Genomic DNA, 6513 nt, shown 5'->3' with positions numbered 1-6513 from the left:
TATATATTCCGTAATGCAAATGAAAATAGGCCTGTCCTACTAAATTTAAATACATTTTGAAATGTTCGACTCTTCCTATCAACAGTGAATGTGAAGATATTTTTGATAGATTCTGCAAAAGGTACATTAAAAGGGCATGGAAACTGCGAAGTGAAATTATAAATTGAATGCCCTAACTGTAACTATGCTTATCTTAAATTTTTATTGTTTGTATCTACATTGCTAAATGATATAAGGGTATAAAGAAAGGAATTAAATCTTTAAATACTCATTGGGAGGGAGACATTTGAATTATTTTCACATTTAACTATATGGGCTGGGAGGAGGGGGGTCACTGGGTGATTTTGTGCTCTCGTGAGGAAGATTAACTTGTTATTGATGTGGGAAATGTATGCTCTCAGGGATGTTCGGTATTCTGAACATTTTTGTTGTTTTTTAAATTTTTATGTATTTGTTTTTCAAGTTTAATTCATTTTCCTTTGTCGTTATTTTTTGTTTTACTACTTTTAGAATTTTTAGTTTTAAGTTTTGTTTACTTCGTTTTATATATATTTACTTCTAATTGAATAAGGGTCACTCAGGGGATTGACATGACTATTGAGGCATCATTGCATATAATACTTTGATGAGGGTGGGTGTTGGATGGTGGGTGGTGGGGTGCTTGAGTAAAGGTTGCTCAATTTATACTTTGTTTTCTTTTGTGTATTGTATTCTGTTTGAAGCTTAAATTCGTCTTAAGTCCATTTTTTGCTTAAGTCAAATTCATCTATATTGCTTAGCTTAAAAATTGCTTAAAATTAGAAAGTCGATTGTACGTTGGCACCATCTAAGACGATTTTTAAGCCAAGATTTTGCTACGATTGGGTAATAAATCAGCTTAAGATATTTATTAGGGACATCTTAACTTTTTTGACTTAAGACATTTGCTAAGCTGAGATTGATAAATCCCGGGCCAGGTTTATAAATACTAATCCGGGCCGATGGACTTCATTTGCCAGGTAATTTTAAAGCCAAAATCGGTCCGGGAAAATTTTTCCTGACAGGACAATAGGCATCAGAGTGCGATATGAACACTGTTTTAATCAATCATCAAATTAATGTATATTTTCTTACATAATTTATATATAGCCTATATAAATCCAGAATTGTTTAGTTAGTTGATTTATTATTATATCAATTATTATGATTTACATGCCTATTTTCTTACAGAATTGGATGGTACTTTTTAACTTGTTTCTTCTTTAGCTTATTTATTCAAGTTTTATTAACATGTGTTGAGATTTTTTTTTAGTGAATGAATTTGAAGATGATTGATATTTATTTGAGTTTTACTAACTTGTGTTGTGTTTGTTTTTGGTGAATGAACATTTGCTATTCTTGTTCAACTTTGAAGATGATTGATATTTAGGGCCCATTTGATGTTTTATTACTAACTTGTGTGTTTCTTCTATTTACTAGTACATAACCCGTTATCAGTTGTGGGTACATTATTAGGTAGTTTTCGCCGCACGACGTTAACGTTAACGGATGACGTCATAATTTATTCATCTTGCGTTAATTTCAGGATTTTACGTGCTCGACGTTTGCGCATGCGTATTTCGATTTGTTTACAAAAGGGGCGGAGCTATCGCATTGCATGTTTGGTACTAACGTTAAAGTTAAGGCTACCGTCGTGCGGCGAAAACTACCTATAATTATTATTATTCAATTCAATACGGTATATAGTATTATGAAATGTACAGCGTTGCTTTCAGATATTTTCAGAAATTTATATACTTTTTAATCCATAAACTTGTACTCAAAATGCTATAGCTATATATTTATTGAATACAGAATAAATTAGAAATTAATATTATTGTATATTTATATTGTGTATAATTATCTATACATTTCGTTTTCAAGGATTACAATACCATTTTTTTAGTATAAATGTATACTTCTTATTAATTCATAAAATTGTGCTCACACTTTAATTTATAGTGCCCCAGTGAATACCGAGAGTGTGTTAATGTTAATGTTTGTATTTTTGTATTGGGTATTTAGGGCGACTTATGTGTGACTACCAGGAAATGGTTTATTAAGAATCAAAATTAGCATGCAGTAATAATTAACACAGTCAAACATCATGGATTCAGCAGATCCAAAAGAAAAAAAATAATACAAAAAAAATAAAAATAAATGATGATGACATGACTATGTAACATACGTTAATGTCAGGGTTCCCATGACTCCCGGGAATCGGGATGGCCTCCCCCCCCCCCACACACACTTCCACACGCATTGGAAAATAACCCATCTCCCGCAAATTTATATTTGCACGTTTTCATGTTTTATCTTTTACCATTATCTGGTCCCTCCAGTTAAAGACTCCCCCTATTTAGAGACCAAAAAAGACCATGGTTTTGGCAGATCCAAATAAAAAAATATCTTTTCTCCGATTAAAGACCACTATAAAATAGTGATGCTAATGCAATTTTGTTGTATATGGTTTGCACGTACATACATTAGCCAAAGCACATCATAAGATGTTTTGTGTATACAGCTGTACAGTCTTTTGTGTATACGGTATTGAATAACGGTAATAGTCAGCCTATAATTATTGTATTTTATAGGAGTTGGGTAAAACGAGTACAGGACTTGATCTGGCTACCATAAACAGTTTACACAGCCTGAGAATAAGTAAGCGCACTCAGTAACTGTTAATCCAGTTTAAAATATGTAATGTATATTATTTCTTAATTTCCCTCCAATAGAGAAATCTGAAGAGCACATTTAGTGATTCATAATTCAAGTCTCCTGCAGAGTCCCGGAATGGAGTCTCATGGAAATCAGTGAATGCCTCCTGCACTTCCGCGAAGAATCTGGATAATAAACCACCCCCCACCCCGCAAATTCAAAGTTCAAAGTTCAAATTTATTTTTAAAAAATTATATTAAAAAAAATACACCACACATTTCCTGATAACCGAATCTCATGATGATACTTTATCAGTAAACATAATACAGTAAGGCAATGATAGGGCATAGACACACGCCTATGTTTACTGCTGTATTAGACCAAAAAAATAAATTGTTTGTTTGCCCCTCTTTTTTTTTAAATGATAAATAGAGGCGGGTGGGAAAAGTTTTTTAATTTATTATTTTTTTTAAATACTCATCAGATGGAATAAAAGTAACCCACAGAGGCCTAGAATGGCAATATCTTATATCAGACAACAACTTCAGACTAATTTGTAGGGCATCTGACAAAAAATAAAGATAAATACACTCACATTTTCTTTAATTTGTAAAGAAAAAGCTAAAAAAAAACTTTTTAAATGTTTTTTTGTTTTTCCGCCCCTATTTTTTCAGTGTGTTAGGGGCCGGTGGAGGAGGGCAAACAAAAAAATGTTATTTGGCCTTATCAATTGTCTCCCGGAAGTCAGTGCCAATGGCTATCAACATGTACAGAAACATATTATGTAGATGTGTTAAAATACTCATTTCTCCGGATGATGATTCTTCCACCTTAGATCCCTGTTATGTTTTGTGTATACATTGCTCTGTTTATTGTACGAGTGAGAGGCTATAATGGAGATTTGGGTAGATTGCAGGACTTAATCAATCAACCTTTAACTTCCATTATTAATTTTTTTTTTAAATACAAAACAAATTAACGTGTCACTACCGAGAAATGGTTAAGCATCAACAACAGCATACAATAATTGTAGGCCTATCCATTCTAAACACTTGGAATATAACAATCTTCATTTACTAGGCCTATGTCTTGCTGAGGCAAGATATGTTATGATTATGTCACCTCCACATGGCTGGAAATGGCACTCTAGACTTAAATTTTAATCCCAATTTTTTTTTTACTTTGAAAAATTTAGGAGGGGCCATCTACTATTCTAGAAATTGTGAAATCGGGACGACTAGACTAGACCTTGTAATTTGCGTGTTTCCCAGGAGCGGGTCCAGAGATGGCCGAAAGAGAGACACTACCATGGGATCTGGGAAATTTTTGTTTTCTGGACACCGGGAAATAACCTCTGAGGTCTTTTGGGCGATCAATAATTCCTTTTTCGTTGTTACACCACCACCCCCCCCCCTTTTTTTTTTTTGCTTTCCAATAAATCCGCCCCTGTTTTCTCAAAACACTGGGACACTATTGCACATTCTACTAATAGGGCCTACTAATAATTAATACTGTAGTACAGTAGGCCTACCATCTAATCAAAAGTGGGCTGGATGGCTTTGGCTATCTTGGTTGCTGGGGCGGATGCAGGATTTGGCGGTAGGGGGTGCGTGCAAGGGCACAGATCTGTTTTGAAAGGTGGCGGGTGAGAGACATTTCATGGAAATAGAGGCCTACATGTAGATGTCCGGAAATGACACTTTTACATAGTAAAATTAATCATCATCACATCAAAATTATAGGCCTATATTTATAAAAAAAAAAAAAAAAAAAAAAGCGCCAACAAATTCTGATGATCCTTAAAACTGCGATTTTCGGCAACCACAGAGACCTAATTACTATGTGTGATGTACATTGAAAATAAAACTTTAAAACATTGTCTGATGTATTTACTCTACCTATTAATAACATGAGTCCACAACCACCATAGCACCACCATGGTTGCGGCTGAGGTAGGAAATAGTACCTTTAGATGTTCGGAAATGACACTTTTATATAGTAAAATTTATCATTATCACATCACCATTTTATATAGTCTAAGCATGGACCTATAGGTCCAAGGTCTAAGTGAAGTGCCAGCAAATTTCTCATGATCTTTTATCAGGGACTTTCGGCAACCACATACTGTAGATCTAATTAATATGAGTGATGCACCATAGAAAATAAAAATAAAGAAACACTTTGTATGTAATTGTATATATGTAATTTATTTGACACTATTATATAGCTTTATCTACCATAGAAAATAAAACTTAATTGTCTTTCATGTATTTACTTTACCGAAAACCAATCTCATATCTTTACGCGGTTTTTCTCATACTTTTCAAATTATAATAAAGGCACACTCACTCGAGTCATGTATTATATGTAATTAAGATGTTTGCGGGCAGAGGTACCACCGGTATGTTGCTATAAAATGTACTCTGGCTGTACAGTGCTCTCCCATTAAAACCTGCGTCATATATGCAGTTTATTTCAACGATTTTCAGGCATCTTCTTGACTTATGAAATTGCATTGCGGATGAAAAGTGAGAGGGACCAACCCCCCTTTCCTTAAAAATATGTGGGGGAGGAGTGTCCCCTTCTCCAATAATCTGCGCCCATGGGTGCATGAGAGTCGACATGGTTGGGGGCTGAGGTACGAGAAATTTGAGAATATGACCTCTGGGTGCCCAGAAATTGCACTCTCATACCTTAATCTGCATCCGCCCCAGGGTTGTAATAGAGCGAGGTGCTAAATATTCTAATGTACAATTATAGCACATCCTACTCTTTTAACTATAGTACTGTACACATTTATTGAAAAAGCGGACACACTTTTAGTACAGGAATAATATAAATTGTCTTTATATACTCAGCATGCAAACTTAGTTTATATTCTAGTGCGTCAAGAATACATCGCTTTCCTTGCTTTATGTACTCTATACAGCCTAATAATAGGCCTATTTATTGCACTACAATTACTATTAAAAAATAAAAATAATCATCATCACATCACAATTATAGGCCTATATTTATTTAAAAAAAAAAAAAAACAAAAAAAAAAACAAATTCTGATGATCCTTAAAACTGCGATTTTCGGCAACCACAGAGACCTAATTACTATGTGTGATGTACATTGAAAATAAAACTTTAAAAAATTGTCTGATGTATTTACTCTACCTATTAATAACATGAGTCCACAACCACCATAGCGCCATCATGGTTGCGGCTGAGGTAGGAAATAGTACTTTTAGATGTTCGGAAATGACACTTTTATATAGTAAAATTCATCATTATCACATCACCATTTTATATAGTCTAAGCATGGACCTATAGGTCCACGGTCTAAGTGAAGTGCCAGCAAATTTCTCATGATCTTTATCAGGGACTTTAGGCAACCACATACTGTAGATCTAATTAATATGAGTGATGCACCATAGAAAATAAAAATAAAGAAACACTTTGTATGTAATTGTATATATGTAATTTATTTGACACTATTATATAGCTTCATCTACCATAGAAAATAAAACTTAATTGTCTTTGATGTATTTACTTTACCGAAAACCAATCTCATATCTTTACGCGGTTTTTCTCATACTTTTCAAATTATAATAAAGGCACACTTCACTCGAGTCATGTATTATATGTAATTAAGATGTTTGTGGGCAGAGATACCACCGGTATGTTGCTATAAAATGTACTCTGGCTGTACAGTGCTCTTCCCCATTAAAACCTGCGTCATATATGCAGTTTATTTCAACGAGTTTCAGGCATCTTCTTGACTTATGAAATTGCATTGCGGATGAAAAGTGAGAGGGACCAACCCCCCTTTCCTTAAAAATATGTGGGGGA

Source organism: Anneissia japonica, unplaced genomic scaffold (assembly GCF_011630105.1).
Source record: "Anneissia japonica isolate Jap-2015-1 unplaced genomic scaffold, ASM1163010v1 scaffold287833_len2544123_cov190, whole genome shotgun sequence".
In the NCBI taxonomy this organism is placed as follows: Eukaryota; Metazoa; Echinodermata; class Crinoidea; order Comatulida; family Comatulidae; genus Anneissia; species Anneissia japonica.
Note: the sequence above shows the minus strand (reverse complement) of the source record.